Source organism: Lampetra fluviatilis, chromosome 5 (genome assembly GCF_964198595.1).
Source record: "Lampetra fluviatilis chromosome 5, kcLamFluv1.1, whole genome shotgun sequence".
Lineage (NCBI taxonomy): Eukaryota > Metazoa > Chordata > Hyperoartia > Petromyzontiformes > Petromyzontidae > Lampetra > Lampetra fluviatilis.
The window spans coordinates 1,409,139-1,436,316 of record NC_136279.1 but is presented as its reverse complement, the minus strand read 5'-3'; the positions used below and the strand labels follow the sequence as shown (position 1 = coordinate 1,436,316).

General features: G+C 53.6%; 1 long non-coding RNA gene across 1 annotated transcript in view; it reads right to left on the bottom strand.

Moving 5' to 3' along the window:
* Window positions 1-24,008, bottom strand: part of LOC144932373 (uncharacterized) — a 76,823-nt gene extending 52,815 nt beyond the window's left edge. The window contains exon 1 of the long non-coding RNA XR_013636903.1: window positions 23,883-24,008. This is a non-coding gene — a long non-coding RNA (uncharacterized LOC144932373). The remainder of the gene's footprint in view (window positions 1-23,882) is intronic.
* Between the last annotated feature and the right edge of the window lie 3,170 nt (window positions 24,009-27,178).

The window sequence follows — 27,178 nt, the reverse complement described above, 5'->3', positions numbered from 1 at the left end:
AGTGCTCGAGCAAGCCGCGGAGGAGTCGTGACGGTGGTTTCGGGGAACCGCTTGGCAATCCAGCGGACCCCCACCCCGCAATCCGCGATCCGCGGACGCCGTCTGAACGACGCTCGCGAGCGGCTCTCCGCCGTGTGTCGGCGTCGGCGCTCGGTCCTCCGTTAGCGCTAATAGTTCGAGTTGCGTGAATACGCTCCGCGCAGTCCTCGGGCGGTTAAATCAATGTATTATTAACTGGCCGCGAAATAATACAAAATGTATTAATAAAGCTTCAGTGGAATACCAAAACAGTAACGCGGTTGAATAATTAATGCGACCCTAAAATAAGTGCGGCTCGCTCCATTGTGAATATTCACAGCTGCCCGTCGCGCATTCATATGCAAATATCCCGTATATATTACTAGCGTGTATATATATACACGGCACGCTACATACAAAGACGAGCATCATCCATATAGCCTCAACAGACTGTTGGGGCGAGTGCTGTTAGCGAGCACCTATGAAGCCCGGCATGGCGCGCGAGGTGGCCAGAACCACGCACGACCTCCTTTGTTTCCCCAATACCGATGTGGTCACACCGCGCTAGGTACACGTTTTAGGCAGAGACGACCTAGGGGAGGCCCAGGACCTGTTCAGATATTTGTCACCCATGTGAGCTGGGTGGCTAGGTGGCTGGTTAATTGGCTCGGCTCGTTGTGTTGCTCAATGGTCAAGCGGATGGCTGTTTGGCTCTTCAACTGGGCGGCCGAGTGGATGACTATTCTGCGTGGCTTGTGTGCGCTTGGCTGGCCGGCTGGCTATTGCGTGGCTGAGTGAATGATTAACCGTGTGGCTGGGTGGATCGGTGCGTGGCTGGTGAGATGGCTGGTTTGCGCGCTGAGCACTTGAGTAGCAGGTTTGGTTCGGTGACTGTTGGGCGGGTGTCTGCTTTGCCAAGAGTCTGTGTGGCTGGGTGGTTGGCTGCCTGAAGTGGGGCGGCAGAGTAAGATGGCTAGCCAGTTAGATATCTGATTGATTGGTTGCCTAGCTGACTGGATAACTAAGTGACTGGTTGGTTTGGTAGCTGTCTGTATGACTGAGTAAGCGGCTGTCTGACTGGGTAGGTGTCTCGCAGGGTAGCTGGCCGAATAGATAGCTGGCTGGGTAGATGTCTATCGGGCTGGCTGGCTGCATGGGTAATTGAGTGGCTTTGTTAGTCGGGAATGTTTATGGGTGCTACGGGCAAACTGCCAAACCCAGCAGGGAAGTGGGCCAGGTTTCACCCACAACCACAAACGACCATCCGCTCCAAGCGCGCCGCATACAGCAACACGGGAGCCCAGGGCACTGGGTTAACCCTTCGAGTACAACGCCTCGTGGTCCCTGGCACAAGGAACGCGGCACCCCGAGATGCGCAACTTCACGTGGACACAAAATGAGAGTTCGTCAGCGTTTGTTCGTAGACACGCGCGACGATTCGAGAAAGCATGCCACGTGGTGTGATGTGGCCAGTACCACGGCAGGCTCGCTCGTGCCGATGTTTACACACTCCTTGAGGCTCGGTGGACTTGAGAGAGGGCCCATAACCCATGCAGCTTTCCCTTGCAGCTGGTTGCTGGGTTTGTTACACAGCGCGCTAACCACTGCACCACTACTCTCCATACATCACGAAACTCGTGCGATCCAGCACCACGGTCCAGGGCCACGTCCATCTTCCTCCTCGCTACCTCCTCGCCACCTCTCTCCACCGCGACGTCCCAGCAGCTCCCTCCTCCACTCGACAGTCTCTGGCCTCCTCCATTCTCCAAGGACCCACCGCTCCACCATTGGTGGGCGCTCCTTTAGCCCCCACCCTCATCCTATGGAACTCTCGCCCCAGGCAACTCCGCCTGCCCCCCCCCTCTGTCTCAAGTCTCTCATCAGCGGCTTCCCCTTCACCCCGTTGCCGTCGCCCCTCCCGCACCGCTCCCTTTCGCTCCCTCCCTCGCTCTGTAACTCCACACTCCGAGACGTGCGTTACGTTAATGGCGCGGTGAATGAAAGCAGCTGCTGCTGCCGCTGCTGCTGTTGTTGTTGAACTCCTCTGAGACAGGACTCGAACCCAGACACGCCAGGAGGTGTCGCGAGTGAAGTAACGAGCGGCCTCGCGCCGGCCCTCGGCCACGGAGGGCGAGGATGCACCTCGAGGGGGAGGAGTTGGAGGAGTTGGAGGAGTAAAAATCTGTTGCATAACCCGAGCGATAAGGAGCAGGAGGCTTTCGTGAGGTCACGCCCGAAAAACACCAAGAAAAAAACCCAACAGATAAAAACAAACGCAGGATAACAGCGGCGGTGCAACGTGGGTGGGTGGAGAGGCCCCGGTGGAGCCAGGGAAGTCGTCTCGGTGCTGCCCTCGTTTAACGCGAAAACGAAAACACTGAGACTATTTTTTTTATTTTGCCAGGTAAGGCGCACTGAGTTGTGTAGCTCTTCTTTCAGAAGCGACGTGGCCATCGCAAATGGTAGCTCAACAAAGTGGCTTATCATCACGTGGAGATGTATAGCAGCCAAATACTCCCAATGCACGTGGAGTCTTTACTGTACGAGGGAACAAGCGGAGGTCCCGGAGCTAAATCCACGCGACCCCGGGGAGAGCGACAGACACAAACTGCAACTACGCAACAGGCGTCAGGGGTCGGGATAGAACCCACGACCTCCTGCACACCCGACGAGGTAGTTAACATCTCCTGAGAGACTTAAAGCTTTCGTGACTGCAGGGATTCATCTTCTTGGTTCTTTCGGTAAAGTCACGTAGAAGGGAAGTAATAAAGTAATAAAAAGAAAACATAATAAAATAATTATTTATAAATCAAACTCTGTATTCTCGACAGACCTGTTCTTCACCTGAGGACGGCTGCTTGCGTTGTGGCCGAAACGTCGTGAGAATTATTTTATTATGTTTTATTTTAATCATTTTATTACTTCCCTTCTACGTGACTTTACCGAAAGAACCAAGAAGATGATCTCCTGAGAGAGCCCGGAGCCAGCGCTGCCGGCATCCAGAGCGCGGCTCTCTGGCGCCCGTGGTCGCTTCTGCGTTTGCGAGTGGAGCGAGTCGTGGATGGTCTCAGCCCGGTCACCAGCGACCCTTCGACATGAACAAACAGTTATTTATTTATATTTGCCGAGTAACATAATATCGCTCAATTCTAGCTCTGCGACTTTAAAGTTCCAGCATTGCCGACACTCGACACGCGCACCCTTTGGCGTTCGTGTCCGTGCCGTGCAGCTGACAGGCAGTGCCAGGTAGTAAAGTTAAAGGCGGAGCCCTGCAATGTCTCGCTCGCACCGCTGCTGCGGGTTGGAAAAGTTGGGAGTACCCACACACTTCACCCTGGCGCATGTGACCTGACCATCAACCAAACCGCCGCGAATCCATTCACACCGCTGCACGGTGGAGAGACGCGATGGAGTGCGTGTTTAAGAAACTTGCACCATCGTTTCAAATGCCGCGCCGGGAAATGGAATCGAACCGTCGTGGCTCTCAGTGGGCAGCGAGCGGGCGGTCGTACGCTTGCTTGATCAGAATCAGAGTCTTTACGGAGACCGGAGCGTGAATCCGATGATCCGTGAAGCTCTTTAACACAGATGTCCAGTAAGCGGCGGGTCAGAAAGTTCCAACAACAAACAAAACAAAAACCCAACTTCGCCGCAACGAGCGTCAAACACGCGCCCACAAGCAGCGGCGTGCTACACTCCACGCGGCACCAGCACAGAGATATGATTGCACAAAGCTCACATTCCAGGCATCTGTAGTTATCATCGCACAGCAATTTCACCCCCCCCGCCCCCAGGTGATTCTTTTTCGCACTCTCTTTCTCTCGCTGGGTAGTTCAATCCGAATAATCAACAAGCACGTGTCGGCTTTAGGACTAATGTGTCTAGAGAGAGAGAGCGCGAGAGATGTTACAAAGCAGGGAAGGGATGCGGGTAAAGTTGCCGCAGCCTTGAGTGTCAAGATTTACGAACACATCCGTGCTGAGCTTGGGTCTCCAGTGGGCGGTGGTCGACCCTGGGGTCAGAACAGGCACCGCGCCTGCGAGCGGGGCTTTGGCGATGGGCGCAGCAGCCGTGCCACTGCCACGGTGCGTCAGAGGAAATCCAACCTCCCCTTTGATGGCGATCGTTTTGAAACAAAACAAAAAGACGGGGAGGGGGGGGGACCTCCGAAAGATGAAAACTCCTCAGCGAGGAACGCCGCGCCGACAGCGACAGAGAGGCGAGATGTGAAGAAAAAAATATCGCGCGATTCAATATGGAGAGGATTTCCAGAGAGCGGTTCGGGCAAGGCCTTGGCCCCTGCGGTACGCGAATCCTCGAGCTCGGCGCAGAGAGACAGACAGACAGAGAGACAGACAGAGAGACAGACAGAGAGACAGACAGACAGAGAGAAAGACAGAGACAGACAGACAGAGAGAGACAGAGAGACAGACAGAGAGAGACACAGAGAGAGACAGAGAGAGACAGACACAGAGTGAGACACAGAGAGAGACAGACAGACAGAGACAGACAGAGAGACAGAGAGAGACAAAGACAGACAGAGAGACAGAGAGACAGATAGAGAGAGACAGAGACAGACAGAGAGACAGTCAGAGACAGACAGACAGAGACAGAGAGACAAAGACAGACAGACAGAGAGACAGACAGAGAAAGACACACAGAGAAAGACAGAAAGAGACACAGAGAGAGACAGACACAGAGTGAGACACAGAAAGAGACAGAGAGACAGACAGAGAGAGACAGACAAACAGAGACAGAGAGACAGCGAAGGCGCATGTTGCTCGACTCTCGTTACTCATCGTGGACGACTTCTGCCCAATTGCACGAGCCTTTTGGAAGGATTTGATAATTTAATGTATGAAGCCTCGAGGAAACTGATGTTTCGTTACATATAAAAGTTGTTTTAATTCCCCATCACACCCCCCACCCACGACCCCAATTATGTTGCAATTGCGATACCGCTGGTCACGGTGCGCGATGACGACTTTCACAAACCTGCAGCTCGCAGTGCGTCACGCTTGTGTCTGCGGACTACCCCGCAAAGTGCCACTTCTGAATGTGTCTCAACAGGCCTCTTCAGCCACATTGAGGGCACGCAATGTAATGCCCTGCAAAGTGGTTGCAAACTGAAATGTTTCCGTCTCAGAGTTAGAATGTAACCGAAGTATGTGAATAAGCACCTTGAAATTATTTGCTTTGTATCGTCCGTCGTGGTTGCGCCGAGACCAACCAGGCTCCTCACGTGCCAAGCGCACCACTGCATCTCCTCAATGGACGTTCCTCCATTCATTATTTCTCTCGACCATCAACCATCCCCTCCGTTGCAGGTGCCGTCTCTTGCCCAAGCCCTCTTACTTCTCAACAGCTCCTAAGTCAGTGGACAACATCCACCGTTGAGAACTATCGCATCATCCCATGTATGATGATCTGGCCAGAATACACATTTTGTCATCACCATCATCACCACGATGATGAATAAGATAAATGTCCACTAACAATCACCATCATAATTATCGTTATCGTTGTCATCTTCACCATCTTCGTGCATAGCCCAGACACCATAGTGCAGCACGGCACAAAAGCACGCGGCTCCCTCCCTCCCCACCATTAACCTCGTTCAGAAAAAAAACACACTAAAAAATGTGTTTAATATCAGAATTTTATGAAATTATAATTGCGGTCCATTACCACGAGGTCCTTTCATGCGGTGCTCATACATTTTTCTCAATAGATACATTTACATTTCTCAATAGATACATCTCAATAGATACATTTACCAGTCCAAGCAATTCATTAGACCGATTCTGATTCTCATTCATTAGACACATTATCTCCATATCTATGACCCTGCAGTTCTAGGAGAGTGGGGGCGGGTGGGGGTGATGCAGGAAATTGAAAACACAAGTGGAGCGATTACATAAGCGTGTAATCGCTCGCTAAACAATCACCTTCTCTACAATCGCGTCGCTAATTCATGCGGTGTTTTTTTTACCTAATAATTTGTTCAAGAACGCAAAGCACGCTTGACGACGTGGCAAGGGTGGAGTGGCGAGGAATTTGGGAGGCTGGGTAGTGCAGAGGGATCATGCCGTGTCGCAGCACCGAGCGTGCACTGCCCACGAGGGCCTGGGTTCGAGTCTGGGTTTCTGCCGGCAGTGATTGAACCGGGCTGTGTCCAGTGCAGCGAGTTTATGTTCTCAGCCCGGTCACCAATGGCTGGACCAAACTCACCCCCCACCCGCCCATTACATATACATTTGGATTTTCAACTTAAAATAGCACCACATTCCACCTCTGACATTTAAATATTCCGTTTGACATGAACACGCTGTGAAGGCTACAGCCCCAAGGCGTGCCTCGAGTGCGGGTGAAGAGGCCCGTGACCTGGGAAGTCGTTTCGGGACGTGATTTTCCGGTGCTCTTCCCTGGACACAGGGTGGTGCACTGTTCGCTGCGAGAGTTCCGAGGAGAAACCTCTTCGACACGTGTGTCAATTGTCAACCGCCTGCCTGCCAGTTCACGTCTGAACCAGCAGTGAGTAGAGCGAGCCGCTCCCACGGCTGGGTAACCCAGGTTCACGCTTTGTGAGATGCTGCCAAGTGAATTTAATTGCACGCGACACCTGCACGCGAAGTCTGCGTTGGATGAAGCACAATCCGATCAAGCAAATCCATCAATTGTGTGGGGGGGTGGGGTGAATGACGCAGACACGTGTGCACATACCACACGATGGTACGCACGCATTAGGCTCACAAGTAAACCTGTGCACTTGCAGTATCGTGTGAGTGCACTAATAATCACCACCAGCCATGCTCAATCCACTGCTGGACGAAGCCCCCCCCCCCACCCCAAAGCGCTATCCTGCGATGGAACGATTAGCATAACACACTTTTGTACAGAAATATTTTTTGCTACGAACTGCGTTGTCCCAATTCAAATAATGCAAACGGGGGGGTGGGGGGCACCGTGGAGAGTCGTGCTCACGACGTTTTGCTTCAAGAAGTCGTCTCGCTTTGCCCCCCCCCCATCCCCCTTGACGGACGCACGCAAAGCTTTGCCGGGCACAGCAGTAGGGGCCTGTAGCGCCCATGCGGTCGTTTCAAAACAACAACAAAATCAGGACATCAGCGCTTCCACGTGTTCGGTTTGGCCGTTGTTAGCGCCAGGGACGATCATGGGAGTGGGTGCAGACCCGGCCTCGTTGTCGCGTTTGTTTCGTAGCGGATGATGGAGGAGGGCTGCGACGCTGCCCAGCATTAAAACTCACACGCTCCTAATAAAACACATTGCGCAAACCATAAATGAGACTGTCAGAATTAATAATAAAGGCGCACTAAATTATTTACCAATGTTGCCCGCACAAGAATTGCGTTTGGTTTTGCTGTTCGCCGTCATCCGCAGATTGAATAATTTCGTCTCGCTGGCAACTCACGCGATGGCGCGCGACGACTCACGGCCGCGTAGGAATCCTTCTGAACATCAAAACGCTCATTTAAAAAAGGGCTGGTAGCTTAAAAGAATACACGTGTTACAATCCCTCCAATGCATCCGTTACGCTATTTACCGGGTACTGATATCAGATCGCGTTTGCACGGGGACTCACACGCGCTCCCGAATGTGTGAACGCGACGTGTGAACGTTACCGACGCGCAACTCGGCACGATGGCTCGCAGCATTGCCGCCAGCTGACACCAGCAGCGGCTGGGCAAGTCTGGCGCACGCCATCGTACAACCATCTTCACTCTCACACACCCCTACACACCCACAGCTCCAACACACTCCAACACACCTCAACACCCCCACAGCTCCAACACACCCCAACACCCCCACAGCTCCAACACCCCCACAGCTCCAACACACTCCAACACCCCCACAGCTCTAAAACACCCACAGCTCCAACACACTCCAACACCCCCACAGCTCCAACACACCCACAGCTCCAACACCCCCACAGCTCCAACACACCCACAGCTCCAACACACTCCAACACCCCCACAGCTCTAACACACCCACAGCTCCAACACACCCACAGCTCCAACACACTCCAACACCCCCACAGTTCTAACACACCCACAGCTCCAACACACCCCAACACCCCCACAGCTCCAACACACCCACAGCTCCAACACACTCCAACACCCCCACAGCCCCAACACACCCACAGCTCCAACACACCCCAACACCCCCATAGCTCCAACACCCCCACAACTCCAACACACCCACAGCTCCAACACACCCCACAGCTCCAACACACCCACAGCTCCAACACACTCCAACACCCCCACAGCTCCAACACACCCACAGCTCCAACACACCCCAACACCCCCACAGCTCCAACACACCCACAGGTCCAACACACTCCAACACCCCCACAGTCCCAACACACCCACAGCTCCAACACACCCCAACACCCCCACAGCTCCAACACCCCCACAACTCCAACACACCCACAGCTCCAACACACCCCACAGCTCCAACACACCCACAGCTCCAACACACTCCAACACCCCCACAGCTCCAACACACCCACAGCTCCAACACACCCACAGCTCCAACACACCCACAGCTCCAACACACCCACAGCTCCAACACACTCCAACACCCCCACAGCTCCAACACACCCACAGCTCCAACACACCCACAGCTCCAACACACCCACAGCTCCAACACACTCCAACACCCCCACAGCTCCAACACACCCACAGCTCCAACACACCCACAGCTCCAACATACCCACAGCTCCAACACACCCACAGCTCCAACACACTCCAACACCCCCACAGCTCCAACACACCCACAGCTCCAACACACTCCAACAACCCCACAGTTCTAACACACCCACAGCTCCAACACACTCCAACACCCCCACAGCTCCAACACACCCACAGCTCCAACACACCCCAACACCCCCACAGCTCCAACACCCCCACAACTCCAACACACCCACAGCTCCAACACACTCCAACACCCCCACAGCTCCAACACACCCACAGCTCCAACACACCCCAACACCCCCACAGCTCCAACACACCCACAGCTCCAACACACCCCAACACCCCCACAGCTCCAACACACCCCAACACCCCCACAGCTCCAACACACCCACAGCTCCAACACACCCCAACACCTCCACAGCTCCAACACCCCCACAACTCCAACACACCCATAGCTCCAACACACTCCAACACCCCCACAGCTCTAACACACCCACAACTCCAACACACTCCAACACCCCCACAGCTCCAACACACCCCAACACCCCCACAGCTCCAACACACCCACAGCTCCAACACACCCACAACTCCAACACACCCACAGCTCCAACACACCCACAACTCCAACACACTCCAACAACCCCACAGCTCCAACACACCCACAACTCCAACACACTCCAACACCCCCACAGCTCCAACACACCCACAACTCCAACACACCCACAGCTCCAACACACCCACAGCTCCAACACACCCCAACACCCCCACAGCTCCAACACACCCACAGCTCCAACACACTCCAACACACCCCAACACACCCACAGCTCCAACACACCCACAGCTCCAACACACCCACAGCTCCAACACACCCACAGCTCCAACACACTCCAACACCCCCACAGCTCCAACACACCCACAGCTCCAACACACTCCAACACCCCCACAGCTCCAACACCCCCACAACTCCAACACATCCATAGCTCCAACACACTCCAACACCCCCACAGCTCCAACACACCCACAGCTCCAACACACCCCAACACCCCCACAGCTCCAACACCCCCACAACTCCAACACACCCATAGCTCCAACACACTCCAACACACCCACAGCTCCAACACACCCACAGCTCCAACACACCCCAACACCCCCACAGCTCCAACACACCCATAGCTCCAACACCCCCACAACTCCAACACACCCATAGCTCCAACACACTCCAACACCCCCACAGCTCCAACACACCCCAACACCCCCACAGCTCCAACACACCCACAACTCCAACACACCCACAGCTCCAACACACCCACAACTCCAACACACTCCAACACCCCCACAGCTCCAACACACCCACAACTCCAACACACTCCAACACCCCCACAGCTCCAACACACCCACAACTCCAACACACCCACAGCTCCAACACACCCCAACACCCCCACAGCTCCAACACACCCACAGCTCCAACACACCCACAACTCCAACACACTCCAACACACCCCAACACACCCACAGCTCCAACACACCCACAGCTCCAACACACTCCAACACCTCCATAAGCCAACACGCCCCCCCACCAACAACCCTCCCATTGCCCCAAGATCCCCCCAACACCCCCATTGCCCCAACACTCCCTAACAACCGTCCCATAGCCCCAACAACACCCCACAGCCCCCCAACAGCATCCAAAAACACCTCCCACAACCCCCCGATGTCGTATTGGCGACCCAGATCCCCCTTGCAAATGAGACTCCTCGTGCTCTCTGGAGCTCTCAGCTAGTGAAACAGAACAACTTCGACTGGACGAGAGACCACGCGACTCCTCTAAACGCCGTGCGCCGTGACCCCGACCCCCACAGCTCCCCTCGCGTTCACGCAACACCGAGGCGCTCCCTCGCCGCCGCACGAACAGCACCCAGCGGCGTGGCTGTCGGGGAGTGTGCAGGGGGCCCAACCGCACCGCGCCAGAGGGGTGCAGGCCGGCCCGGGCATCCCCCAAGTCTATTGGATTCCCTGGCACCGGTGGGGGGGGGGGGGTGCCAGCCACCACGCCACGCGCCAACCCCACCCGACATCGACACCGAGCCGGGCTCAAGCGCAGAGAGCCACTCTGCTGCCACTGCCGCTGCTGCTGTCCCTGCCAGGGGGGGGGGGGGGGTAACGAGCGATCGCCGCCAGCTGTGGGTCTGTAGCGCCGTCTCCTCTACGCCGGAGGCACGCGGCAGGGGCTGCGTGGCGAGCGGGCCGAACTCACGATCCAATCGCGCTCCTCCAGCGTGGTCACCACCGCACGGGAAGGGGCAGCGGCTACAACAGCCATCGGCACCTCGATCCAGGGGATCAACGATCGAGAAGGGCGACCGATGGGGGGGGGCGATCGAGGGGATGATCGATCGAGAAAGGGCGACCGATGGGGGGGGGGTGCGGACGATCGAGGCCGCCCGATACAAGGGCGTTTAAACTTCCCCGTCGTCGTCGACCCAATTTCACCATCTCGCTCCGCGGACGCCGCTCCCGTTTTCTTCCCCGAGACGACGACAATTCACGACGCCGCGGAATGAATGGAAGCAGCAGCAGCAGCCGCGGCCGCCTCATCACGCCGAGCAGGGGACACACAAAGAGCGTGCGGGACGCCGCTCGCTTCGAACGCGCTGCGCCTGCAAACCGGCGGGCACGGAATTGGCAACGACAGCGCCACGCTTTGTATATAGTTGTATATATATATTTATATAAATACAAGTCCGTCAGCGTGGGGGTTGCCGGGGTTCAGCGCGGCAGAAGCCGAGCCCTGACACAATTCCAACCCCCCCAGCCCCACCACCCGTGCCCGACAGCAGCCCCGGCGAATGCGCTCAGGCCGCGTCTAAACGAGCGAGCAGCGAGCGCTCAGCGAGAGCCACGTGGGAGCCACGTGGGAGCCGCACGCGCCCAGCGGCTGCGTGGAGACCCCGAACGGGTCGCGGGGCCCCCCTCCTCCGAGCCGGGGCTCGCGTGAGCCCGTTAATTACCGAGGGCCCCCCCCCCCCATCAACCGCGTGCCCGTCAGAGGAGGGCACGCGGAACGACACGCGCTCATTTGGCGGGTAGTGGGGGGTGGCGGGCTTCACTCAACAAGTGGGAAACGAAACTTTAACAAGAAGTATGAAAGCCGAGTCGGAATGAGTCGCGGCGCGATGCGCTGTCGTCTGCCCTGCAATTGTGCCCCGACTCTCGCCCAGTGCGTACGAGAAGAGGCTGCGGCGCCCCATTGTTTAATTGTCGATATTAAAAAACGATCGACAATGTATTGCCTCTAAGATTTAGCAGGGGGTGGTCGAGTCTTGAGCAGCGGGGGCTCGCGCCATCCCCCCCCATTCCCCCCGTGGTTGCGCCGCCCGTGTCGTGTCGCGCGCTGGAGCGTCGTGGTGGTGCCAACTGCGCCGCTGGATTGTTACGGACATCGGCCGTGCCACGTGCGGCGCGTTTTCATTGGCAAGCCCGCCGCTCACCTGGTAATGCGACTCCTTATCTCTTCTCGCTACCCACATCCGAGGCGATTGAGCCAGCCCTGCTCGCTCCGGTCCCAGACGGCCCAAGCAGGTTTGCGTCACGTTGGCACGACTCGCGGAGGGAGAGGTGGTCATCTCTGTGGAGCCCGCACTGCCAAGGCACGCCGAGTCCTCCGTGGTGGGACACCGTGGGAATATGCGCGACTCTGTGGAGGAGGCTCCACGCGCGCTGGGTGGGTGGCAGGGGGACGGCTCGACGGGCCGGTTCTGGGCCCGCGCATCACCACAACAAGGCCACTCAGCATTGCCAAAACTTAGCACCGCGTTTATCGAATCTTATAGAAAATAATGATCGTGGGAAATACAATCATTCACAAAGTAATGATGTTAGTGGTCACCATCATCATCAGCCATGATCGATCCACTGCTGGATGAACCCCCGCCCCCTCAAATCCGTAGCCATCTCCGATGGTCACGGCATGGAGTGACATATTAAAATCACTGTTATTGGGCCCACTAGGTCATACGCAAAACAAAGAAAAAATCTGGATGAACTGGAATTGGCAAAAAACCCGTGGCCAACCATTCCCAACTGCCGCCCGTCTCGAGCGTGACTGGAAACAGCGCCCGTGACACTAAACATAATGTGAACGGCTTCAACCCAGGTCACCCGCAACGCGCCCAGGCGAGATCTCTCAAGCAGAGTCGCACTGCGCTCGGTCGGTACGTGGACCGGGCCGCACGCCCGCGCCCACAAAGTGCCCCCCACCCCACCCCCCCGCACTCTTCTATCCCCCCCCCCTCCGTATTCCTCGGAGGCGAGTGCCTCCGCGCGCCGATTTAAGCAGCTGGAGGCGGCGGAGAGAAGGGCACGGCGCGATTTTATCGTCAGTGGGGGAGCTCCTCAATCTACACGAGAATCGACGCGAAGCAGGAGGGGGGGGGGGGCGGCCGTGTGGTCTGGGCTTTGTCTCTGACAAAGACTGCACACCCGAGACGGGGGCGTCCCGCGTTCTCCGTCATTTACGTGCCCATTCATCCATCGGTGGAAAGCCCAGCCGGGTCTCGATAATGTCCTGGGAGGTTCCTGAATTTGGCAGGTGTTTTGACCAGTCCCTTTAAAAAGAAGAAACTCCTTTGCACCGAGTGAAGACATTGAAAAGGCGTATGCCATCGCAGGAACGTGAGAGGTGGTGGTGGTGGTGGCTTGCGCAGGCTTTCATCTAGCGGTGGATTGCCCGTGGATGACGATCGCAATGAAGGTGCGCGTCGATGCCGTCTCAACGCTTCCCGGGAAAGTGACGTTCAGACGCGGAACTTTACTGAACAAAAAAATCGGGATTTTACAATCGCCGTGAAGCGTTGCGAAATGCCCTGCGCTATCGTCGCACAGCGGTGATGGGCGTAGGGGACAGCGAATTACGGGGGCCAACACACATGAGAGATAACACCCCACAGGGAAAATAGTCCTCGCCGAAAAATCACCACGGCGATGCTGCTGCTGCTACCACGTGCTTGAGTCCAGAGTTCGCGTAATCTTAGAATGAAGTTTGCGTTCGTGACAGAATAAAAAAATAAAACAACCTCACAACATTTCGGAAATGATTTATTAATATTATCAATCGATGGTTTATCAATATTATTCATCAATGATGTGATTACGGCGCAAGCAGTGCGTGCTCTCCTGGGTAAATAACTGACGTTATTGGTATTTATGTATTATGGGTAAACAAAGGTATCTAATGAAAATGTTTTATGTATCATCGATATATGCTGAGGCTTATGCACAATTAACCCAGAATGCAGCGTAATACAAGACCGAGACCGACAACATCGTAATAACTAGAAAGTTAATTCAACGTATACCCATTAGGAGGGATAAAAACTGATCAATGCGGCCGTTTAGAAGGACAGCCACGCCGCGGAGACGCAGACGTCCGATTTCCTCGCTTGAAGTCTGAAATTAAATACACATCTGAGCCGAATAATGGTACATAGCATTGTTTTTAATTTCCCCAAGACTAGCGAGCCCTACACGATTTAAGCAATTCAATCACATCGGAGTGGACGATGTCCTAGAGCAGTACTCATACTGGGTCTCTGGACCTGGAAGTGGGCGTTTGGTTCCTGATCACGGTGAGTGGGCAACCCCCCCTCCCCCTTCAGCCAACCAGCACGGACCGGTGTGGTGAAGTATGGTCAAACGACCCAATGGCTGAGGCCTCGGTCCATTCATATAAAAAAAAACTGCCGAACATTTATATTCAAATTAACATATCAATCCACAATATCGCATTCAAATATGTTTTGGCTGCTGATGAACCTCACCACTGCTAACAATGAACGTGTTCCAGGAATAAATGCGGTATTTAATATATAAAGTTATCACGGCTAATGAGTGTAGTTGCGACGTGGTGGTTCGACGACCAGAGTTCGATTCACGGCCACGTGGGACGCACCAGCGGCAACTCCCCCCCCCCCCACCACTTCATTCAGACAGTAATAACCAGCATGGTGAAGTATGGTTACAAAAAAAAAACGTGACTGACAGGGGGTGGGGGGGGAGGGCTTCATCCAACAGCCGATAGACAAAGGGGTCTAAGTAATCTATCATCGTGATTAATGGGAGGTGTATAATACGGACTTTAATATATGTCCACCACGCGCAGTGCCAAGCAACCCACGACATTGTGCATGGGTAGACTTCTGGTTTCACCTCTTCCATTAGCCACCAATATTGAGTTGTGCTGTCACATGCTATGAGAAATGGTAGTCCTGGTGTGCAGCAATCCATAGCAAGTCATGTTGAGAAATGGCACAATTGGTTGACCAATCCACAAAGTTGGTGGAACAGATTGAATTGCTGTTCGCCCGGTGTTTCAGTCTCCGAAACGCGGAGAGAGGGGGAAGGAAAAAAACCCAAACCTCCAACAACGCCTTCGCTCCATTCGAATGTTGAGCATCGGCGAGACGGGAGGCGGCACACACGTGGTCCGTGGAAGCGTGCTGGGCTTTCTAACACGGGAAGCCAAGGGAAACACGGGGGCAGCCTAACATTCATTATGAAAATCTCCGCGCGCGATCGGCTTTTTAAAATGAAACGTTAAAACCAAAAACTAAAGAAAGTTCTCGGGGCTGCTCCACGAGGGCACGCGGGGACAGGGAGGCACCGACTCACCCCGGAGCATTCTCTCCAGAATGGGGGAATTGAAAGGCACCGCGGTGGCTAGGAGATGTTAACTACCTCGCCCGGTATACAGGAGGTCGTAGGTTCGATCCAGACCCCTGCCGCCTGTATATTTGGAGTTTGCACGTTCTCCCCGTGGTCGCGTAGATTTTTCTCCAGGTCCTCCGGTTTTTTCTCCATCCCCATTTCGAATCAACGTACATTTAGAGCATTTGGCTGCTATACATGTCCTCACGATGAGCCACTTCGTTGAGCTATCAATTATGGCCAGGTCGCTTCTGAAAAAGAACTATAGCTCAGCGAGTCTTACCTGCAAAAAATAAAAATAGTTTAGATGTTTTCTTCCGATCGCACTCCATTGCCGATCAAAGGGTGCTGTACAACAATGCATCAGATTCAAATCGCACCAAATTGCTAACCACCGCGCGCTGTCGCCACCCGGATTTGATTCCCTGCCACGGTGCTGCATCGACAGGTTCGGCCAATTCCATTGACGATTCGTTTGGCTTCGTCGGGAAAGGAAACTATTGAGCCTGGAGAAAACTCAGGCGGCATACACACACGGGGGTGGCAGCACCCAGCACGACCGTCACGTGCACACCACGCACCCACCCGTACACACATCAAATCTGCACATGTGGGAAGCCAAGCAGATTGGAGCCTGGTGAGCGTGAGATGCGAGACTGTCTGGCTTTGCCGCAAGCTCGTCAGGAGAGGGCAGTACAACAGCGAATTCTTAAATCTATCCGTGACGAGCATCATTCATCAAATCGTGCCCGCAATAAACCAAACACTCGGTAATGGAATTGGCCAAACATTGCAATGCAGGATCCTCCTCAAGAACATAGCCTCGAGATTCTTAAATAACTATAAAAGGCTTCACTCAGGATAGTTCTAGAAGCCGCGATTGGTAGAGAACCGATCGTAGGTTATTCGAGTTCGTAGCGGCCAGCAAGTGTTTGGGGCCCATCCTGCAGAAAAAATGAGCGATTCTTAAAAGAGGCGTCCGTCTCTTCAACCCTGTGTTTGTCTCTCGCGAGTATAGGGGGGGGGAAATCCAATCCGCCCCCCATGATCCTCTGGACCACGTTTAAACGAAGAGAACAAACACTGCAAGTCCATCCAGAATTCGCAGAAATTTGCTCCGACGCGAAATCTTTCCCTCAACGAAGACCCCCCATCGCGCGTGAGCTAAAGATTCAGAGAAAGATTTCAATGTCCGGCTATTTCTTTTTTAATGATTTAAAACCACCCACCCCCTCCCTTCTCCCCCATCCCCCAAAAACACCGACACGCACTTCAAATGAAAAGGATTGCATGCAGGAATTTAAATGCGACGGGTTTAGAGAAAGAGACTGCAGAAAAGTAACGCAAACATAGCCTTCTTCAAACGCGCCTAATCCCTGCCCCAGCGAGAGCGAGCGAGCGCGCGCGCGGGAAGAGAGGGATGGGGAATAGACATCTACCGCAGCGCTCTTCAAACGGATCCCACCTGGGGGGCAGCACGTAGGAGCGGCCCTCTTTGATTTGGAACCGATTTCTGAAAATGTCGGTCCCCGCGTAGCAGCAACCTCCGAACGTACGGCAGGGAGCCGCGAGGGCTTTGAGACGTGAGCATTTTTTTCGGGGTTCCAGCAAAAAAACCCAGCCCCCATGGTCAAATTTACAAACTCGTTGCTTCCGTGCGTAAAACTGGGACCAATTAGGTGAGAGGGAGCGCTCTTGGCAACACACCCATCTGCTAATCCAGCAGTATACACACAAACCTGATTCTGCCGATGAAACACGAAGTGCTGAAACCGGACAAGGATTGCTCCTATTAAGTCAATGCTGCCACGTGTTCTTTTTTTTTTACGTCGAGAGATGAATGTGAGAAGGAGGCGTTACACGTCTGCCTATTTGTTTCGTTAAAACATTTTCTCCAGCGACGCTCAGTGATTATGGTGTCATATTGTCGGGAGCTGCGAGGCGTTTTTGACAATTTGACCAAACAAATAAACCGCGTCCCACAATTGCACTGTGAAGGTTGGGCAGGAATGCCGCCAAACGAAGACGCAGCCATGTCTGCGTACCAATAACATTGGTCGAGTGGGTCTGAAAATAAACCTCACCGCCAACTCAAAGGCAAACTCAAACTAATGCCGAGCTCGTGTTAACCCTTCGAAGGTTTAAGCTGTCAATCCACCGCTGGATGACGTTTGCCCACTCCAACGTGAGGCATGGGAGTTGTTTGACCATACTTCACCACAAATTAGTAGAGGAGGGCACATGACTGGTTCAGAGATTGCACACCACTCGTGCTCGCCATGCCTGGGAGTCAAACTCAGGTGGCCAGGGTCATCGCACAGTGCCCGAGTCACTGCACCTCCACTCCCATCTCCAGCAGCACCCAACAACAAATCATTTACTGGTGGTCGCCGAACTCCCTCTTGCTCGACACCTGGGAGCTGCCGTGGAGAATAAAGCCCCGAACATGTGGCCTCATCGATCATCACGTGGACCCAGCGGTGGATGATGGACCTCGCAGCGCACCCGCGGGGAGCACGAGATGGGAAATCTGGTGGTTTCATCGACAGCTGGAGAGCACCGACGACGCTGAATGATTAGGAGACGTAACGATTCACTACCCTCCCCCCCGCGCACGAGAGAGAGAGAGAGGAGTCTGTGGAATTCTCACGGCTCGCAATCGGTGCTTCGCGGACTCGCCATTTTCCTTCTCGCGTCGCTACTTTCGGGTGCGTTCTAACCCGATGGCGTCACGTGTGTAGAATCCGTAGCGGCGTAATCAGAAATAGAATGGTGAATTGTCGCTTGTGTTCTGTTGTTGTTGTTGTTACCCCATCACGGCTCTGGGCGCGTATCGCATTGCGGAGCGTGAGAATCGATTCAACCGACGTAGCTCACGTGGCTCACCGAGCCAGTACCGTCACTGAAACTGCTACCACCTCCCCTCTCCAGCCTCCATCACCCCCCCCCCCCCGCCACTCACTCTAAACTACGCGGTACAAACACATGAACGAAGGAGCGAAGGAGCGAATGAATCGGTCACCCATCTGCGCCCGAGCGGACGTCACCCAGCCCTTTGCGACGTCAACTTCACGGGGCATGCAGCAGCCTCTGCGCACAGCCGTGCATCGGTGCAGACGAGGCTCTCCCAGCACGCTCTGCCACGCTCCCGCGACTTGTGTGCATGCCACACGTGCGGAGTGCATGCCCGCAGTGCCAAAGCAACCGCGGACTGGCATCTCCACGAACGTGGATTGATGGACTTTTACAATCGCCATCTGTTCCCTCTCAATGGGTCTGCTGTGATAAACTGCAGTCGGAGGCGAGGAAATTTGAGTGCAAATGATTTTGATCGCCGTTATAAATCATCTCGTCCGAAACGTTGCATTTCTTTCACGTTGAGTCATTTTTTTTTTGCACCACCGTCAATAGTTGTGATTTGTGACAATTTGAAGAGTTATGGCAATCATTGGGGTGGAGAGGCCTTCATCCGGCAGCGGATTGACACAAGTGGTTTGCATTCGTTGTTATCATTGTCAAATTTATTACAATTTTTTCCACTTAATTGTCTTGCTGTACAATCGCTTGGCATCCTTGAGTTTGCGTCGGTAGCCCAGGTGTCTCCCTTGAGAGAGAGACAGAGAGGTGTCATTTCAATGAGCTCTCGCACGGATTAAAATAAAGGATGTGACCGACTCGGTAGCAGTTGCTATCCACCGCCCCCCTCCCTCCAAAATTCATATTCTATGCCTCCTAAATTAAATATCCATCACGGACCCCCCATGGATAGTTGCTTCTACCACTCTCAATTCAAAATCGATCCCACACACCTGCTCACAGCCATTGCGAATTAGCGCTTGACGAGCGCTTTAATTTCATTCACGTAAAGTGAGCGCAGTGCAAGCCTCCTCGCTCACTGCCGCCGTTATGAGAGAGCAGCACATCAGCCACATCATTAAATACCTCCACTGGCCCCAGATCCAGTCCCGGCTCAACGCCGAGATTGACCCAATCATCGTCAAGCTCCCCCATGGACTGCCCATCCTGCATACCTCCCCTCTAACCTCACGACTCCCCTCCACGCACTCCGCTACCTCTCCCCACTCATCTCCCTACTCCTCCTCACCTGCACGTTTCCTCCTCTCCCAAATCCCCGTACGACCGTGGCTTGTTCGCTGGGAGCTCACCCCCTTCCCCAGCCGTCCGTGCTGTCGAATCATTGTCCCTAGTTCAAGTTAAAACCCGAGACGTTTCCGTCTTCCTTTGTTCCCATGACGATCTCCCATCTATCTGCGCCTGTGGTTGTTATTAACCCTTCACTGCAGCCGTGCCCCCCTTGGGTTCTCAATAATTAAAGCAAGTACACTGTTAATACATACTCAGAGTTTGATGAAACAGAGTAGTTGTAACTTAAATGCCCGTGCTTAACTTGTCTTCCGATTCAAGATTTGAAGCTTTCGTGACTGCAAGGATTCATACTCTTAGTTCTTTCGGTAAAGTCACGTAGGTAAAAAATGAAAAATAAAAAAATAAAAAAAAATAAAAACAATAAAATCACGACGTTTCGGAGGCAACACAAGCTTCCGTCTTCAGGTGAAACTGTCACAGCAAAATATCTGTATCAAGTGAAGAGAAGACCCAAGAGGTAGGACCTTATATCGTGGTTAAGGGGGGAGGAGCCAGGAAGGGCCGCGGGGGAGGAGGAGTTGTGAAGTGGTCATGTACTGCTTTTTCTTACCTTAAACAAATCTGCCCACGTCTCGCACCCGCAGAAAGGGCATCTCGCACCCAAGGGGGTGCGGGTTGCGCGCGTGCACCCCGAGTCAAGAACCACCGATCTATGGGATGCCTCAAGTTGGCGTAGAGTTGTACAACTCCCTGCTGCGTGTCACCGGTTCCATGCGACACCCATGTTGCGCTTTTGGCAGCGCGACTCGAGGACGCAGTTACATTTAGACAGCCACATTAGCACACGCGGTGTCGTACTGCATCGGCCGTTTTGCGTCATTAGCCAGCAATTACGCTTCGTGTCGAGTCTGTTATCCTTCTCCCCGCGCCTCCAAACCAGCACGGTTGCCTGCGCACGGTAAGCGGAGAGAAGTTCGCCATCACACGCGGCCGCCTCCAAGCGGGACCTGGCGTCACCGCCTCACTCGGCAAGCCTCTTCGTCAAGTCGAGAGGACGTCGCCTCGTCACTGCCACGCGCCGTTGTCGCGAACGCTGCACGCGAGAGGCACGGCAGCGATGGCGGAGAAACAACCAAGGAGCAAAACGCGCGTTGGAGAAAAAATCAACCATCCGACGAGGGGATGGCACGGACGGAATGAGTTCCGTGTGCAGGTACTAGAAGCATCATCACCATCATCATCATCATACTCTTTGGTTCTTTCGGTAAAGTCACGTAGGTAGAAGAAGAATAATAGATCACGACGTTTCGATCGCTGCACAAGCAATCGTCATCAGGTGGGACAACCACAGCAAGAAAACAACTGCCGAAGCATGGATTCCTGCAGTCACGAACGCTTCCAATCAACATCATCATCATCATGATTAGACTTTGCATGATCCTGAGAGATTGTGACAAGTTTGGGCATGCCCCTCATCCAGCAGTGGATTGACCAGGGTCGATGGTGTGACTATGAACCTCGACCCGAGTTGGTATACACGGGACGCGGTATTCGTCAAGCAGAGGCAACCACGTGTTGGCCGAAGAAAACCGATCCTTCGATTAATAATCTATTGTCGCACGTGTACAGAATCATTGGTTTCGAATCGTTCAGTTTGTACCTCATCAGCCACTAGTGGCCGCTAAATTCAGTCGAACGCAAACAACAAACAGAGACATTGATTCTTGTAGTTTCAACAACACGCCAACCACGTGCACTCCGCGTACGAACAGCTAAGCGCTAAGCATTGTTATGCAAAACCAGTAGTTCCTGTAGCACTGAATTGTCGTGATCTCGTGTTAAGTCCCCATCGAAACAATAGGAGCAATTGTGGCTGACGGGCAGCAGGGAGACGAGCCGACTGTGGACAGAGTCATCGTAAACAACAAGAAACCCCATCACCACAGTCACGCGTTTCTGTTGTGATGGGGTTTCTTGTTGTTTACGAACAACAAAAACTTCACAAAGTATGTTTTTTCATGCCGGCACTCAAGATGGGCAGTTCACGGGCTCACACGGCGGATCCCTCTGTTCGACAAAGCGTTGTCGTTTGGATATTCGATCATTCACGTACACATTGTACAGATGTCCTTCCACACAAACAGCTCCTGCTCGCGAACATTGTTGAAATGTAGGCGTCCTGTCTGTCTATCGAGTTAAAGTCTTATTTATCGAGTTAAAGTCCTCTCTATCGAGTTAAAGTCATGTCCATCGAGTTAAAGTTCTGTCCATCGAGTTAAAGTCAAATCTATTGAGTTAAATTCCTGTTTATCGAGTTAAAGTTCTGTCTATCGAGTTAAAGTCCTGTCTATCGAATTAAAGTCCTCTCTATCGAGTTAAAGTCCTGTCTATCGAGTTAAAGTCCTCTCTATCGAATTAAAATCCTCTCTATCGAGTTAAACAGTTCTGTCTATCGAATTAACGTCCTGTCCATCGAGTTAAAGTCCTGTCCATCGAGTTAAAGTCCTGTCTATCGAGTTAAAGTCCTATCTATCGAGTTAAACAGTTCTGTCTACCGAGTTAACCGCACATCCTGTCTATCGTGTCGAGTTAACACGTTTAGGATACAGTAGAGGAGTATTCGGTCAAATTAAGCCACAGGTGACAGATTGTCCAATCAGAGACGGCTACAAGAATCACGACGCGACAACAAACAACGCGACGCGTTAGCTGCAGGCCACGACCGCGGCAGCATTGCGACGTCGTGAAGTGAACGAAAAGGCGCCCATTGAACTCACCAGTGTTTGGTGAGACGATGGTAGCGATGATGCACATGGACGGTATAAACACACAGACACACAGGCTGGCTACAGGGTAGGAATAACGGGGAAAAGCACGCACACACACACACACCTCGCCGTGATCCTCATTAAATCTCAACTTCTTTATGCAACCGGTACACGTGGTCAAACAAAGCGCTACGCGTACGTGACAATCTTATTGTTCGAAAGGAATATGCAGCATCACGGCGGCTAGCTCGACGTTGAGAAAAGCTAGGAGGCATCATCATCATTATTACTACACGTGTCGGATTTTGTGAACAAGCGAGTTTTATATTGGACACCCGGCCAGAGCTCACGGGAGATCTGGGTAAGACGGCGAGAGCAGGCAGGTGATGTAGGTGAGCACACGTTACGGGTTCGTGAAGCTTATCGCGCCATACGCAATAACACCACAAGAAGAAGTAATACTTGTCATCCGTTTACGATTTCAAAACAACAAGCATGTAATTGATCACTTATTTGCGATTTAAAACGCCGCTCCCACGCAGTATGTCGCAACTCACACTCGTCACTGTCCTCACCTACAGTATACACACACACACAGTGATAGGCGACGTTTCGTGCGATCACCCTTCTCCATGGCGCACAAATTACGGATTTACTCTGCGTCATGTGCACGTTTTGCTTCAATGGTGTCACAACAAGCAGCAGCAGCAGCAGTGCCATCGCCACAGCTCGGGGTATGTACAGCGCCCTGCTAGGCTGTGTGAGGAGCTGTGCCTCGGATAATAGCATCTACTCAAAAGACCGCGAACCCGTTCCACAATAGGATATCAGCAGCAGCAGCAGCATGATCATCATCATCAGCAGGATTTCATCAACATCACACCGAACATCGCACATCACGACCATCTCTCGGAAAACGAACGCCTCCCGTCCTTATCTTGTCGTACCAATTGATCAATAAGGGCGACATTCGAAGTTAAGGCTCGTGAACAGCGAGCGAAGACGCCCTCTCATTGTGACGCATCTCAATAACCCCGAACAAGTACGCGCGCTCCTCCTCCTCCACCACCTCCTCCTCCTCCACCACCTCCACCTCGTCGTCTTCTCAAATTAGCCATCATCGATTCGACGGTGACGCAAATCAAACTCCCGCATTGCGCGTACGCATCCGCACGTCGTCGTCGTTGCCCGCCTCTGCAGAACAATAACCCCTCGCGCGGAGCGCAACTCGGCGGGAAAGGCGGGAGGAGGGATCGTTGGCCGCAAACTTCCCGTCGCCGCGACTTCTACGGCGGAGAGGCACCGTCGCCCACAGCCACTAAACTTGAACTTACCGCCGTCTCTCAACAGTTGCCGAACTCTCTCGAAGCGCACCACACACAACAGGGCCACACGAACTCGACTCATCCGGCGAAGCAAAAGGGGCATGACGAAGACGACGACGACGACGATGCAAACACTCGCAACAAAACCACCACCACGATCATCATCAACAACAACATCAACAACAACATCAACAACAACATCAACAACAACATCAACAACAACATCACAGCGCTGGACTGCTACTCACCGACACCCGCGCGCAGAACAAAGAGAGGGAGCGGCCGAAAGCGCCGCGCGTCACTCGCGCACGCCTCGCCAAATCGTTACGCGATCTTGTGCCGAGCCCCGCACGGACAACCCCAAGTTCACTCGAAGAAAGCCACAAAGGGAGGGGAGGGTGGGGAGGGTTGGGGGAGGAGGGGGGAGGAGGGGGAGGAGGGGGGAGGAGGGGGGGAGGAGGGGGGAGTTTGCTCACTCGGACCTGCGGCTCGCCCGCACGCGACACGCACGGCGATCGCAGCAACATCACTCTCACTCACTCACTCTCACTCACTCACTCTCACTCACTCTCTCATTCTCACTCACTCTCTCACTCTCACACTCTCACTCTCACTCACTCACTCTCACTCACTCACTCACTCTCTCACTCTCACACTCTCACTCACTCACTCACACTCACTCACTCTCACTCACTCACACTCACTCACTCTCACTCTCTCACTCACTCACTCTCACACTCTCTCTCACTCACTCTCTCACTCTCTCACTCTCACACTCTCTCACTTACTCTTTCACTCACTCACTCACTCTGTCACTCACTCACTCTCACACTCTCTCACACTCACTCACTCTCACTCACTCACTCACTCTCTCACTCTCTCACTCTCACACTCTCTCACTTACTCTCTCACTCACTCACTCTCACTCACTCTCTCATTCTCACTCACTCACTCTCACTCTCTCATTCTCACTCACTCTCACTCACTCTCTCATTCTCACTCACTCACTCTCACTCTCTCATTCTCACTCACTCACTATCTCTCACTCACTCTCTCACTCTCTCACTCTCACACTCTCTCACTTACTCTCTCACTCACTCACTCACTCTCACACTCTCTCTCACTCACTCTCTCACACTCACTCACTCTCACTCACTCACTCACTTTCTCACTCTCACACTCTCTCACTTACTCTCTCACTCACTCTGTCACTCACTCACTCTCACTCACTCACTCTCACTCACTCACTCTTTCACTCACTCACTCTCTCACTCACTCACTATCTCACTGACTCTCTCACTCTCTCACTCACTCACTAACTCACTCACTCACTCTCTCACTCACACTCTCACTCACTCACTCTCTCACTCACTCACTCACTCTGTCACTCACTCACTCTGTCACTCACTCACTCACTCTGTCACTCACTCACTCTGTCACTCACTCACTCACTCACTCACTCTCTCACTCACACTCTCACTCACTCACTCTCTCACTCACTCACTCACTCTGTCACTCACTCACTCCCTCACTCACTCACTTTGTCTCTCTTTCACTCACTCACTCTCTCACTCTCACTCACTATCACTCTCTCACTCACTTTCTCACTCACTCACTCACTCACTCTCTCACTCACTCACTCACTCACTCTCACTCACTCTCTCACTCTCTCACTCACTCACTCTCTCACTCACTCACTCACTCACTAACTCACTCACTCACTCTCACTCACTCACTAACTCACTCACTCTCTCTCACTCACTCACTCTCTCACTTACTCACTCACTCACTCTCTCACTCACTCACTCACTCTCTCACTCACTCTGTCACTCACTCACTCCCTCACTTACTCACTCTGTCACTCACTCACTCACTCTCACACTCACTCTCTCACTCTCTCACTCACTCTCACACTCTCTCACTCTCTCACTCTCACACTCTCTCACTCGCTCGCCCCCCACCCCTCACCACCCCCGTCGGACCGATCTCCAGAGAGAACAACACCAGTGGGATGGAGCTGGGGGGTGAGGTGGGGGGGGTTGAGGTGAGGGGGTGGGGGAAGGAAGGGAGAAATGGGGAGGAGGGAGAAATGGGGGGGGGTGGGGGAAGTAAGAAAACGCAACCGCGAAATTAGTCGAACCGAATGGCGGTGGTCGTCGCGACGCTTAATTGGAGGGGGGTGGAAAAGGGTGGACGGGGGGGGCGGACGGGGGGGGGGGGCGGACGGGGGGGGGGGGGTGAACGGGGGGTGAGTGGGCGGGGGGACAGGGGGGGAGTGAATGGGGAGTGGACGGGGGAGAGTGGAAGTGGAGTGGAGGGGGGGTGGACGGGGGGGGGAATGGAGAGGGGGTAGAAGGGGGGGGGGTGGACAGGGGGGGGTGGACGTGTTCGTGGGGTGAGGTGCGGCCGCGTGAACGCGCGGCCCCCACCGCGTTCAGCAGCGCGGCGCGCACCGACATCCGGAACTCGGTCCGGAATGACTTTGGCACCCCCCATTTCCACCTAATTGTGTTCTCGTTGTAGCCGATATTCCTATCACCCTGTTGATAGGATTTCAACAACATGTGGTGCAATACAATAGGAATAGTATTGATCGGTAGGCGTTCGTGTGTACTCTCGTGGTAGTTCCTTACGCCGAAGATGCCAACTCCAAGCCCGTGTTAGCAGCGTTCTGGGACTTGGCGAGTGCACAAGCGAGTCTGGGTGTGGATTCCACGAATTGCGAATGAGCTGCCTGCGTGGCTTGTCGCGTTGTGCTGCTTCATGCAGACAAACTTGTTTAGAATCGTCGCTCTCCTCTCTTGCGGCACGCGGAACAGGCCCACACACGGTGCTTGTCTTTAACTACATGACAATCAGCGCTCGCTGTGTCGCGTGACAGTTGTTTACCAAATTTGTGTGTTGAGAAGATGTGATTGATGCTGCAGCTGCGTTGGCAGTGGTGCACCAATAACAACGAAAACAACTCAACGCATACAACAACAACCTTCTCCTTCATAGGGAAACTACATACAGTAATAAGCGACATTTCAAACAAGGGCCCTTCATGCGCTGCGAAGGTCCATTGCCCGAAACGTCGCATATGATGTGTGTTGCCTTTTTGTTTGTACACGTACGTGTGTGTGCTTGGATAACGCCACCCAACAGGGATTTCCACGACTCCACTCCTCGCACGCCCATGCTCCTCACCAGGTATCACTCCGTTTGAATGAAGCCGGTGCTCGCCGCACGCGCCTGATGATTGGTAGACACGCCTCACGTGTGTGTACGTGTGCGGGGAGCGGCAGCTGCAGTGGTTAGCGCACTGTTCGAGTCCTAATAACGAACAATATCAGTGACGAATATCTGAACCCGTCCTAGGCCTCCCCTAGGTCGACTCAGCCTTAAATTAGTACCGTGTGCGATGTGTAAACATCGCCACTAGCGAGACGCAGGCGACCGGTCGTGGTGCTGGCCACCCAACAGCAACGCGTGTGCCTTGCCGGCCTTCATAGGTGCTCGCGAACAGCACTTGCCCCAAAAGTCTGTTCAGGCTATTCGGGTA